The sequence below is a fragment of the Coturnix japonica genome, unplaced genomic scaffold (genome assembly GCF_054131305.1).
Source record: "Coturnix japonica strain WE unplaced genomic scaffold, WE-NBRP24 Scf055, whole genome shotgun sequence".
Lineage (NCBI taxonomy): Eukaryota > Metazoa > Chordata > Aves > Galliformes > Phasianidae > Coturnix > Coturnix japonica.
The window spans coordinates 1,071,295-1,085,816 of record NW_028188958.1 but is presented as its reverse complement, the minus strand read 5'-3'; the positions used below and the strand labels follow the sequence as shown (position 1 = coordinate 1,085,816).

Sequence of the window (14,522 nt, the reverse complement as noted above, 5' to 3'; positions counted from 1 at the left end):
TTCACCCATAGGACCCCATATGACCCCCAATTCTCCCCATAGGATCCCATATGACCCCGATCCACTCACTGAATCCCATATGACCCCCAATTCTCCCCATAGGATCCATATGACCCCCAACCCCCCATAGGATCCCATATGACCCCCAATTCTCCCCAAATCATCCCATATGACCCCCAGTTCTCCCCATAGGATCCATATGACCCCCAATTCACCCATAGGATCCCATATGACCCCCAATTCTCCCCATAGGACCCCATATGACCCCAATTCTCCCCATAGGATCCCATATGACCCCCAGTTCTCCCCATAGGATCCCATATGACCCCAATTCTCCCCATAGGATCCCATATGACCCCAATTCTCCCCATAGGATCCCATATGACCCCCAACCCCCCCATAGGAACCCATAGGATCCCATATGACCCCCAACCCCCCTATAGGAACCCATAGGATCCCATATGACCCCACATGACCCCATATAACCCCCCATATAACCCCATATGACCCCATATGACCCCATATAACCCCCCATATGACCCCATATAACCCCCCATATAACCCCATATAACCCCATATAACCCCATATGACCCCATATGACCCCATATAACCCCATATGACCCCATATGACCCCATATAACCCCCCATATGACCCCATATAACCCCCCGTATAACCCCATATAACCCCATATAACCCCATATGACCCCATATAACCCCATATGACCCCCCATATAACCCCATATAACCCCATATAACCCCCCATATAACCCCATATGACCCCATATGACCCCATATGACCCCCCATATAACCCCATATAACCCCATATAACCCCCCATATAACCCCATATAACCCCATATGACCCCATATAACCCATATAACCCCATATCCCCCCATATAACCCCATATAACCCCATATGACCCCATATAACCCCATATGACCCCATATAACCCCATATAACCCCCCATATGACTCCATATGACCCCATATAACCCCCCATATGACTCCATATGACCCCATATAACCCCATATGACCCCATATAACCCCATATCCCCCCATATAACCCCATATGACCCCATATGACCCCATATGACCCCATATGACTCCATATGACCCCATATGACCCCATATAACCCCATATCCCCCCATATAACCCCATATGACCCCATATAACCCCATATCCCTCCATATAACCCCATATAACCCCATATGACCCCATATAACCCCATATAACCCCCCATATGACCCCATATAACCCCATATGACCACATATAACCCCATATAACCCATATAACCCATATAACCCCATATGACCCCATATAACCCCATATAACCCCATATAACCCCATATAACCCCATATAACCCCATATAACCCCATATAACCCCATATAACCCATATAACCCATATAACCCCATATAACCCATATAACCCATATAACCCCATATAACCCCATATAACCCATATAACCCCATATAACCCATATAACCCCATATAACCCCATATAACCCATATAACCCCATATAACCCCATATAACCCATATAACCCCATATAACCCCCCATATAACCCCATATAACCCCATATAACCCCATATAACCCCATATAACCCCATATAACCCCATATGACCCCATATGACCCCATATAACCCCATATAACCCATATGACCCCATATGACCCCATATAACCCCATATAACCCCATATAACCCCATATGACCCCATATAACCCCATATGACCCCATATAACCCCATATCCCCCCATATAACCCCCCATATGACCCCATATAACCCCATATAACCCCATATAACCCCATATAACCCCATATAACCCCATATAACCCCATATAACCCATATACCCCCATATCCCCCCATATAACCCCATATAACCCCATATAACCCCATATAACCCATATAACCCATATAACCCCATATAACCCATATAACCCCATATAACCCCATATAACCCCATATAACCCCATATAACCCCATATAACCCCCCATATAACCCCATATAACCCCATATAACCCCATATAACCCATATAACCCCATATAACCCCATATACCCCATATGACCCCATATAACCCCATATAACCCCATATGACCCCATATAACCCATATAACCCCATATAACCCCATATAACCCATATAACCCCATATGTCCCCATATAACCCCATATGACCCCATATAACCCATATAACCCATATAACCCATATAACCCCATATAACCCCATATAACCCCATATGACCCCATATAACCCATATACCCCCATATAACCCCATATAACCCATATAACCCATATACCCCCATATAACCCCATATGACCCCATATAACCCATATAACCCCATATAACCCCATATAACCCCATATAACCCATATAACCCCATATAACCCATATAACCCATATAACCCCCCATATAACCCATATAACCCCATATAACCCCATATAACCCCATATAACCCCATATACCCCCATATAACCCCATATACCCCCATATAACCCCATATAACCCATATAACCCCATATGACCCCATATAACCCCATATAACCCATATAACCCCATATAACCCCATATATCCCCATATAACCCCATATAACCCCATATAACCCCATATACCCCATATAACCCCATATAACCCCATATGACCCCATATAACCCCATATAAACCCATATAACCCCATATAACCCCATATAACCCCATATAACCCCATATAACCCATATAACCCCATATAACCCCATATAACCCATATAACCCCATATCCCCCCATATAACCCCATATAACCCCATATAACCCATATAACCCCATATAACCCCATATGACCCCATATAACCCCATATAACCCCATATAACCCCATATGACCCCATATAACCCCATATAACCCCATATAACCCCATATAACCCCCCATATAACCCCATATAACCCCATATAACCCCATATAACCCATATAACCCCATATAACCCCATATAACCCCATATAACCCATATAACCCATATAACCCCATATAACCCCATATAACCCCATATAACCCCATATACCCCATATACCCCATATAACCCCATATACCCCATATAACCCCATATAACCCCATATAACCCCATATAACCCATATAACCCCCAATTCTCCCCCCGCTCCAGGTCCGCTCCGTGACGTCATGACGGAGTTCACGGTTGACGCGCGCTCCCTGGCTCCTTCCGGCGGGTCCCACGTGGGCGCGCGCGTCACCGCCCCTTCCGGAGCCTGCGCAGAGTGTGACGTCACCGACTGCGGGGACGGGACGTACCGGGTCCGGTACACGCCGAGCGAGGAGGGTCCGTACGGGACACGGTGCTATGGGGCACATAGACACCAATGGGACACTATAGAGACACCAATGCACTATGGGACCCTATAGACACCAATGATATGGGACCCTATAGGCACCAATGATATGGGACCCTATAGGCACCAGTGCAATATGGGACCCTATAGACACCAATGATATGGGACCCTATAGGCACCAATGCAATATGGGACCCTATAGACACCAATGCACTATGGGACCCTATAGACACCAATGCAATATGGGACCCTATAGACCCTATGGGACCCTATAGACACCAATGCAATATGGGACCCTATAGACACCAATGATATGGGACCCTATAGACACCAATGCTATATGGGACCCTATAGACACCAATGCAATATGGGACCCTATAGACCCCATGGGACCCTATAGGCACCAATGCAATATGGGACCCTATAGACCCCATGGGACCCTATAGACACCAATGCACTATGGGACCCTATAGACACCAATGCACTATGGGACCCTATAGGCACCAATGCAATATGGGACCCTATAGACACCAATGCAATATGGGACCCTATAGACGCCAATGCAATATGGGACCCTATAGACACCAATGCAATATGGGACCCTATAGACACCAATGCAATATGGGACCCTATAGACGCCAATGCAATATGGGACCCTATAGACACCAATGCAATATTGGACCCTATAGACACCAATGATATGGGACCATATAGGCACCAATGATATGGGACCCTATAGGCACCAATGCAATATGGGACCCTATAGACCCTATGGGACCATAATGCACTATTGGACCCTATAGACACCAATGCAATATGGGACCCTATAGGCCCTATGGGACCATAATGCACTATGGGACCCTATAGACACCAATGCAATATGGGACCCTATAGACACCAATGCACTATGGGACCCTATAGACCACAATGCAATATGGGACCCAATAGGCACCAATGCAATATGGGACCCTATAGACACCAATGATATGGGACCCTATAGACACCAATGCAATATGGGACCCTATAGACACCAATGCTATATGGGACCCTATAGACACCAATGCAATATGGGACCCTATAGACCCCATGGGACCCTATAGACACCAATGCAATATGGGACCCTATAGACCCCATGGGACCCTATAGACACCAATGCAATATGGGACCCTATAGACACCAATGATATGGGACCCTATAGTCACCAATGATATGGGACCCTATAGACACCAATGATATGGGACCCTATAGACCACAATGCAATATGGGACCCTATAGACACCAATGATATGGGACCCTATAGGCACCAATGCAATATGGGACCCTATAGACCCCATGGGACCCTATAGACATCAATGCAATATGGGACCCTATAGACACCAATGATATGGGACCCTATAGACACCAATGCAATATGGGACCCTATAGACACCAATGCTATATGGGACCCTATGGACCACAATGCAATATGGGACCCTATAGACACCAATGATATGGGACCCTATAGGCACCAATGATATGGGACCCTATAGGCACCAATGCAATATGGGACCCTATAGACACCAATGCACTATGGGACCCTATAGACATCAATGCAATATGGGACCCTATAGACACCAATGATATGGGACCCTATAGACACCAATGCAATATGGGACCCTATAGACACCAATGATATGGGACCCTATAGACACCAATGCAATATGGGACCCTATAGACCCTATGGGACCATAATGCACTATGGAACCCTATAGACACCAATGCAATATGGGACCCTATAGGCACCAATGCAATATGGGACCCTATAGACACCAATGCAATATGGGACCCTATAGACACCAATGATATGGGACCCTATAGACACCAATGCAATATGGGACCCTATAGACACCAATGCTATATGGGACCCTATAGACATCAATGCAATATGGGACCCTATAGACACCAATGCAATGTGGGACCCTATAGACACCAATGCACTATGGGACCCTATAGACACCAATGCACTATGGGACCCTATAGACACCAATGCTATATGGGACCCTATAGACACCAATGATATGGGACCCTATAGACACCAATGCAATATGGGACCCTATAGACCCTATGGGACCATAATGCACTATGGAACCCTATAGACACCAATGCAATATGGGACCCTATAGGCACCAATGCAATATGGGACCCTATAGACACCAATGCAATATGGGACCCTATAGACACCAATGATATGGGACCCTATAGACACCAATGCAATATGGGACCCTATAGACACCAATGCTATATGGGACCATATAGACACCAATGCTATATGGGACCCAATAGGCACCAGTGCAATATGGGACCCTATAGACACCAATGGGACCCTATAGACACCAATGCTATATGGGACCATATAGACACCAATGCAATATGGGACCCTATAGACACCAATGCAATATGGGACCCTATAGACACCAATGATATGGGACCCTATAGACACCAATGCAATATGGGACCCTATAGACACCAATGCAATATGGGACCCTATAGGCACCAATGATATGGGACCCTATAGACACCAATGCAATATGGGACCCTATAGGCACCAATGATATGGGACCCTATAGACACCAATGCAATATGGGACCCTATAGGCACCAATGCAATATGGGACCCTATAGACACCAATGATATGGGACCCTATAGACACCAATGCAATATGGGACCCTATAGACACCAATGCTATATGGGACCCTATAGACATCAATGCAATATGGGACCCTATAGACACCAATGCAATGTGGGACCCTATAGACACCAATGCACTATGGGACCCTATAGACACCAATGCTATATGGGACCCTATAGACACCAATGATATGGGACCCTATAGACACCAATGCAATATGGGACCCTATAGACCCTATGGGACCATAATGCACTATGGAACCCTATAGACACCAATGCAATATGGGACCCTATAGGCACCAATGCAATATGGGACCCTATAGACACCAATGCAATATGGGACCCTATAGACACCAATGCTATATGGGACCATATAGACACCAATGCTATATGGGACCCTATAGACACCAATGCTATATGGGACCCAATAGGCACCAGTGCAATATGGGACCCTATAGACACCAATGGGACCCTATAGACACCAATGCTATATGGGACCATATAGACACCAATGCAATATGGGACCCTATAGAGACCAATGCAATATGGGACCCTATAGACACCAATGATATGGGACCCTATAGGCACCAATGCAATATGGGACCCTATAGACACCAATGATATGGGACCCTATAGACACCAATGCAATATGGGACCCTATAGACACCAATGCTATATGGGACCATATAGACACCAATGCTATATGGGACCCTATAGACACCAATGCTATATGGGACCCAATAGGCACCAGTGCAATATGGGACCCTATAGACACCAATGGGACCCTATAGACACCAATGCTATATGGGACCATATAGACACCAATGCAATATGGGACCCTATAGACACCAATGCAATATGGGACCCTATAGACACCAATGATATGGGACCCTATAGACACCAATGCAATATGGGACCCTATAGACACCAATGCAATATGGGACCCTATAGGCACCAATGCAATATGGGACCCTATAGACACCAATGATATGGGACCCTATAGACACCAATGCAATATGGGACCCTATAGACACCAATGCTATATGGGACCCTATAGACATCAATGCAATATGGGACCCTATAGACACCAATGCACTATGGGACCCTATAGACACCAATGCTATATGGGACCCTATAGACACCAATGATATGGGACCCTATAGACACCAATGCAATATGGGACCCTATAGACCCTATGGGACCATAATGCACTATGGAACCCTATAGACACCAATGCAATATGGGACCCTATAGGCACCAATGCAATATGGGACCCTATAGACACCAATGCAATATGGGACCCTATAGACACCAATGCAATATGGGACCCTATAGGCACCATGGGACCACAATGCACTATGGGACCCTATAGACCCCTTGGGACCCTATAGCCCTATGGGACCACAATACACTGTGGGACCCCAATGCAATATGGGACCCCATAGCCCCTATGGGACCCCAGTGCACTATGGGACCACATAGCCCCTATGGGACCCTATAGACTCCATGGGACCCCAATACGCTGTGGGACCCCAATACACTATGGGACCCCATAGACCCCTTGGGACCCCAATGCACCATGAGACTCCATAGCCCCCATGGGACCCCAGTGCACTGTGGGACCCCATAGCCCCCATGGGACCCCAATACACCATGAGACCCCAATGCACTGCAGGACCCCATAGCCCCCATGGGACCCCTATGCACCCTTGGGACCCCACAGTCCTGCAGGACCCCAATATACCCTGGGACGCCGTATTCCCCATGGGACCCCAAATCCCCCCCTTGGTCACCATACCCCCACATGGGACCCCCAAATCCCATCCTTTGGACCCCAAATCCCCCCCTTGGTCACCATTCCCCCCATGGGACCCCAAATCCCCACCATGGGACCCCAAATCCCCCCCCTTGGTCACCATACACTCCCATGGGACCCCCAAATCCCACCCTTTGGACCCCAAATCCCCACCATGGGAACCCCAAATCCCCCCCCTTGGTCACCATTCCCACCCATGGGACCCCAAATCCCCCCCCTTGGTCACCATACAACACATGGGACCCCCAAATCCCACCCTTTGGACCCCAAATCCCCACCATGGGACCCTCAAATCCCCCCCTTGGTCACCATAGCCCCCTTTGGACCACAGATCCCACCCGTTCATCCCCATACCCCCCACGAGACCCCCAGATCCTCCCCTTTGGACCCCAATTCCCCCCCTTGGTCACAATACCCCCCCATGGGACCCCCAAATCCCCACCATGGGACCCCAAATCCCCCGCCTTTGGATCCCAATCCCCCTCCCTTGGTCACCATACCCCCCCACGGGACCCCCAGATCCTTCCCTTTGTACCCCAAATCCCCCCTTGCTCGCCATACCCCCCATGGTACCCCCAAGTCCCCACCATGGGACCCCAAATCCCCCGCCTTTGGATCCCAGTCCCCCTCCCTTGGTCACCATACCCCCCCACATGGGACCCCCATTCCCCCCCATTAGTCACCATACCCCCTCAAAGGACCCCAAATTCTCCCCTTTGGACTCCAAATCCCACCCCTTGGTCACCATACCTCCAATGGGACCCCCAAATCCCCACCATGGGACCCCAAATCCCCCCCCTTTGGACCCCAATCCCCCTCCCTTGGTCCCTATACCCCCCCACGGGACCCCCAAATCCTCCCCTTTGGACCCCAAATCCTCATCATGGGACCCCAAATCCCCCCCATTGGTCACCATACCCCCCTTTGGACCCCAAATCCCACCCTTGGTCACAATACCCCCCCATGGGACCCCAAATCCCCACCATGGGACCCCAAATCCCCCCCGGTCACCATACCTCCAATGGGACCCCCAAATCCCCCCCATGAGACCCCCATTCACCCCCCATTGATCACCATGCCCACCCATGGGACCCCAAATCCCCCCCTTGGTCACCATACCCCCCATAGGACCTCCAGATCCTCCCCTTGGACCTCAAATCCTCACCATGGAACCCCAAATCCCCCCCATTGGTCACCACACACCCCTTTGAACCCCAGATCCTCCCCCTTGGACCCCAAATCCCCCCCCTTGGTCACCATATCCCCCTTTGGACCCCAATTCCCCCCCTTGGTCACAATACCCCCCCATGGGACCCCAAATCCCCACCATGGGACCCCAAATCCCCCCCCTTTGGACCCCAAATCCCCCCCTTGGTCACCATACCCCCCATGGGACCCCCAGATCCTCCCCTTTGTACCCCAATCCCCCCCATTGCTCACCATCCCCCCATGGGACCCCCAAATCCTCACCATGGGACCCCAAATCCCCCCTTGGTCACCATACCCCCCATGGGACCTCCAGATCCTCCCCTTTGGACTCCAGATCCCCACCATGGGAACCCCAAATCCCCCCTTGGTCACCATTCCTCCAATGAGACCCCCAAATCCCCACCATGGGATCCCAATCCCCCCCTTTGTCACCATTCCTCCCCATGAGACCTCAAATCCCCCCCTTGGTCACCATAGCCCCCTTTGGACCCCAGATCCCACCCGTTCATCCTCATACCCCCCCATGGGACCCCCAGATCCTCCCCTTTGGACCCCAATTCCCCCCCTTGGTCACCATTCCCCCCATGGGACCCCCAAATCCCCACTTTGGACCCCAAATCCCCCCCTTGGTCACAATACCCCCCATGGGACCCCCAAATCCCCACTTTGGACCCCAAATCCCCCCCTTGGTCACCATACCCCCCCATGGGACCCCAAATCCCCCCCTTGGTCACCATACCCCCCCATGGGACCCCAAATCCCCCCCTTGGTCACCATACCCCCACACGGGGCCCCCAAATCCTCCCCTTTGGACCCCAAATCCCCCCCATGGGACCCCAAATCCCCCCTTGGTCACCATACCCCCACATGGGACCCCCAAATCCCATCCTTTGGACCCCAAATCCCCCCCTTGGTCACCATTCCCCCCATGGGACCCCAAATCCCCACCATGGGACCCCAAATCCCCCCCCTTGGTCACCATACCCCCCATGGGACCCCAAATCCTCCCCTTTGGACCCCAAATCCGCCCATGGGACCCCCAAATCCCCCCTTGGTCACCATAGCCCCCTTTGGACCCCAGATCCCACCCGTTCATCCTCATACCCCCCCATGGGACCCCCAGATCCTCCCCTTTGGACCCCAATTCCCCCCCTTGGTCACCATTCCCCCCATGGGACCCCCAAATCCCCACTTTGGACCCCAAATCCCCCCCTTGGTCACCATACCCCCCCATGGGACCCCAAATCCCCCCCTTGGTCACCATACCCCCACACGGGGCCCCCAAATCCTCCCCTTTGGACCCCAAATCCCCCCCATGGGACCCCAAATCCCCCCTTGGTCACCATACCCCCACACGGGACCCCCAAATCCTCCCGTTTGGACCCCAAATCCCCCCTTGGTCACCATACCCCCCCATGGGACCCCCAACCCCCCCCCTTGCTCACCATCCCCCCATGTTACCCCCATCCCCCCCTTGCCCCCCACTCCCCGTGCTCACGTTCCGTCCCCCCCCTCAGGCGTCCACCAGGTGGCGGTGACGTTCCAGGAGCTGCCGGTCCCGCACTCCCCGTTCCACGTGTCAGTGGCCGAGGGCTGCGACCCCACGCGAGTCACCGCCCACGGACCCGGCCTGGAGAGCGGCCTGGTGGGCAGAGCCAACTGCTTCACCGTGCAGACCAGGTGAGGGCCAGAACCGGGACCGGTACCAGCATGGCCACCATCATCGTGGCCATCATCATCATCACCAACACGGCCAGCATGGCCACCATCATCATGGCCATCATCATCACCACCAACACGGCCAGCATGGCCACCATCATCATGGCCATCATCATCATGGCCATCATCATCATCACCAACACGGCCAGTATGGCCACCATCATCATGGCCATCATCATCATCACCAACACAGCCAGCATGGCCACCATCATCATGGCCATCATCATCATCACCAACACGGCCAGTATGGCCACCATCATCATGGCCACCATCATCATGGCCATCATCATCATCACCAACACGGCCAGTATGGCCACCATCATCATGGCCACCATCATCATGGCCATCATCATCATCACCAACACGGCCAGTATGGCCACCATCATCATGGCCATCATCATCATCACCAACACGGCCAGCATGGCCACCATCATCATGGCCATCATCATCATCACCAACACAGCCAGTATGGCCACCATCATCATGGCCATCATCATCATCACCAACACGGCCAGTATGGCCACCATCATCACAACCAGTACAGCCAATATGGCCATCACCATCATCACCATCATCATGGCCATCATCATCATGGCCATCATCATCATGGCCATCATCATCATGGCCATCACCATCATCACCACCATCATGGCCACCATCATCATGGCCATCACCACCCACACCACCACCATCATTATCACCACCACCATCATGGCCATCACCACCATCACCATCATGGCCATCATGGCCATCACCATCTCCACTATCATGACCATCATTATCACCGTCATCACTATCACAGCCATCATGATCATCACCACCATCATCATCATGGCCATCACCACCCACACCACCACCATCATTATCATCACCACCATTGCCATCATGGCCATCACCACCATCATCACCATCACCACCATCACCACCATCACCATCATCACCACCATCACCACCATCATCACCATCACCATCATCACCACCATCATCACCATCATCATCATCACCACCATTGCCATCATGGCCATCATCGCCATCATCACTATCACGGCCATCATGGCCATCACCACCATCACCACCATCACTGCCACCGGTGGAGGTCCCCACACTGTCCCCCCTTTGCAGAGGTCCCCACACTGTCCCCTCGTCCCACAGGTCCCCACACTGTCCCCTTGTCATGGTGGTCCCCACGCTGTCCCCCCATTGCAGAGGTCCCCATACCATCCCCTTATCCCAGACATCCCCACACCGTCCCCTTATCCCATAGGTCCCCACACTGTCCCCTATATCCCATAGGTCCCCATACCATCCCCTTATCCCATAGGTCCCCATACCATCCCCTTATCCCATAGGTCCCCACACTGTCCCCTATATCCCATAGGGCCCCATACTGTGCCCTTATCCCATAGGGCCCCATACCATCCCCTATATCCCATAGGGCCCTATACTGTCCTCTTATCCCACAGGTCCCCACACTGTCCCCTTATCCCATAGGACCCCATACCATCCCCTTATCCCATAGGTCCCCACACTGTGCCCTTATCCCATAGGACCCCATACCATCCCCTTATCCCATAGGGCCCCACACTGTGCCCTTATCCCATAGGACCCCATACCATCCCCTTATCCCATAGGGCCCCACACTGTGCCCTTATCCCATAGGTCCCCACACTGTCCCCTATATCCTATAGGACCCCATACCATCCCCTTATCCCATAGGTCCCCACACTGTCCCCTATATCCCATAGGTCCCCACACTGTGCCCTTATCCCATAGGACCCCATACCATCCCCTTATCCCATAGGGCCCCACACTGTGCCCTTATCCCATAGGTCCCCAAACTGTCCCCTATATCCCATAGGTCCCCACTCTGTCCCCTTATCCCATAGGTCCCCACACTGTCCCCTTATCCCATAGGTCCCCACACTGTGCTCTTATCCCATAGGACCCCACACTGTGCCCTTATCCCATAGGACCCCATACCATCCCCTTATCCCACAGGTCCCCAAACTGTCCCCTATATCCCATAGGTCCCCATACCATCCCCTTATCCCATAGGGCCCCACACTGTGCCCTTATCCCATAGGACCCCATACCATCCCCTATATCCCATAGGGCCCTATACTGTCCTCTTATCCCACAGGTCCCCACACTGTCCCCTTATCCCATAGGTCTCCACACTGTCCCCCCATTGCAGAGATCCCCATGCTGTCCCCTCATCCCAGCCATCCCCACTCTGTCCCCTGATCCCATATGTCCCCACCCAGTCCCCATGTCCCCTTACCGTCCCCATGTTCCCATTGGGGGCTGCCCCCATTAACCCCACTGTGCCGCTGTGTCCCCAGGGGTGCAGGTACGGGGGGGCTGGGTCTGGCCATCGAGGGTCCGTCGGAGGCCAAGATGTCGTGCCAGGACAACAAGGACGGCAGCTGCTCCGTGGAGTACGTGCCCTACAGCGCAGGGGACTACGACGTCAACATCAGCTTCGGGGGGAGACCCATCCCCGGTATGGGGGGATATGGGGGGTATGGGGACATGGGGGGCATGGGGAGATGGGGGGCATGGGGACATGGGGGGCATGGGGGGCATGGGGACATGGGGGGCATGGGGGGTGGGGGGATCCCGTAATATCCCATCCCATAATATCCCATCCTATAATATCCCATCTCACCCCATCCCATAATATCCCATCCTATAATATCCCATCTCATCCATCCCATAATATCCCATCCCATAATATCCCATCTCACCCCATCCCATAATATCCCATCCTATAATATCCCATCTCATCCCATCCCATAATATCCCATCCTATAATATCCCATCTCATCCCATCCCATAATATCCCATCCCATAATATCCCATCCTATAATATCCCATCTCACCCCATCCCATAATATCCCATCCCATAATATCCCATCCTATAATATCCCATCTCACTCCATGCCATAATATCCCATCCTATAATATCCCATCCATCCCATAATATCCCACCTCATCTCATCCATCCCATAATATCCCATCCCCCTCCATCCCATCCCATCCCATAATATTCCATCCCATCACACCCATCCCTTCCCATAATATCCCATCCCATAATATCCCATCCCATAATATCCCATCTCACCCCATCCCATAATATCCCATCCTATAATATCCCATCTCATCCCATCCCATAATGTCCCATCCTATAATATCCCATCTCACCCCATCCCATAATATCCCATCCCATAATATCCCATCTCATCCATCCCATAATATCCCATCCTATAATAACCCATCTCATCCCATCCCATAATATCCCACCTCATCTCATCCATCCCATAATATCCCATCCATCCCATTCCACCCCCCCTCCCCCCTCTGTCCCAGTTCCGGTTCTGTCCCGGTTCTGGTTCTGTGCCAGTTCTGTCCCGGTTCTGGTTCTGTTCCAGTTCTGTCCCGGTTCTGGTTCCATCCTGGTTCCGTCCTGGTTCGGTTTCTGACCCGGTTCCAGTTCCAGTTCCGTCCCAGTTCTGGTTCTGACCCGTTGTTTCCCGCAGGTTCCCCGTTCTGTGTCCCCGTGTCAGACCCAGTTGACCTGCCCCAGGTCCCCTGTTCTGTCCCGGTTCTGGTTCTGGTTCTGGTTCTGACCCATTTATCTCCCGCAGGTTCCCCGTTCCGTGTCCCCGTGTCAGACCCAGTTGACCCATCCCAGGTCCCAGTTCTGTCCCGGTTCTGGTTCTGGTTCTGACCCGTTATTCCTGCAGGTTCCCCGTTCCGTGTCCCCGTGTCAGACCCA

The 14,522-nt window shown here is 51.7% G+C and overlaps 1 pseudogene across 1 annotated transcript in view; it reads left to right on the top strand.

Moving 5' to 3' along the window:
* Nucleotides 1-14,522, top strand: part of LOC107307134 (filamin-C-like) — a 149,492-nt pseudogene that overhangs the window by 70,506 nt on the left and 64,464 nt on the right. The window contains exons 20-22 of the transcript XR_014941036.1: nt 3,150-3,323; nt 10,543-10,705; nt 13,087-13,247. The product of XR_014941036.1 is annotated as a filamin-C-like (transcript). The remainder of the gene's footprint in view (nt 1-3,149; nt 3,324-10,542; nt 10,706-13,086; nt 13,248-14,522) is intronic.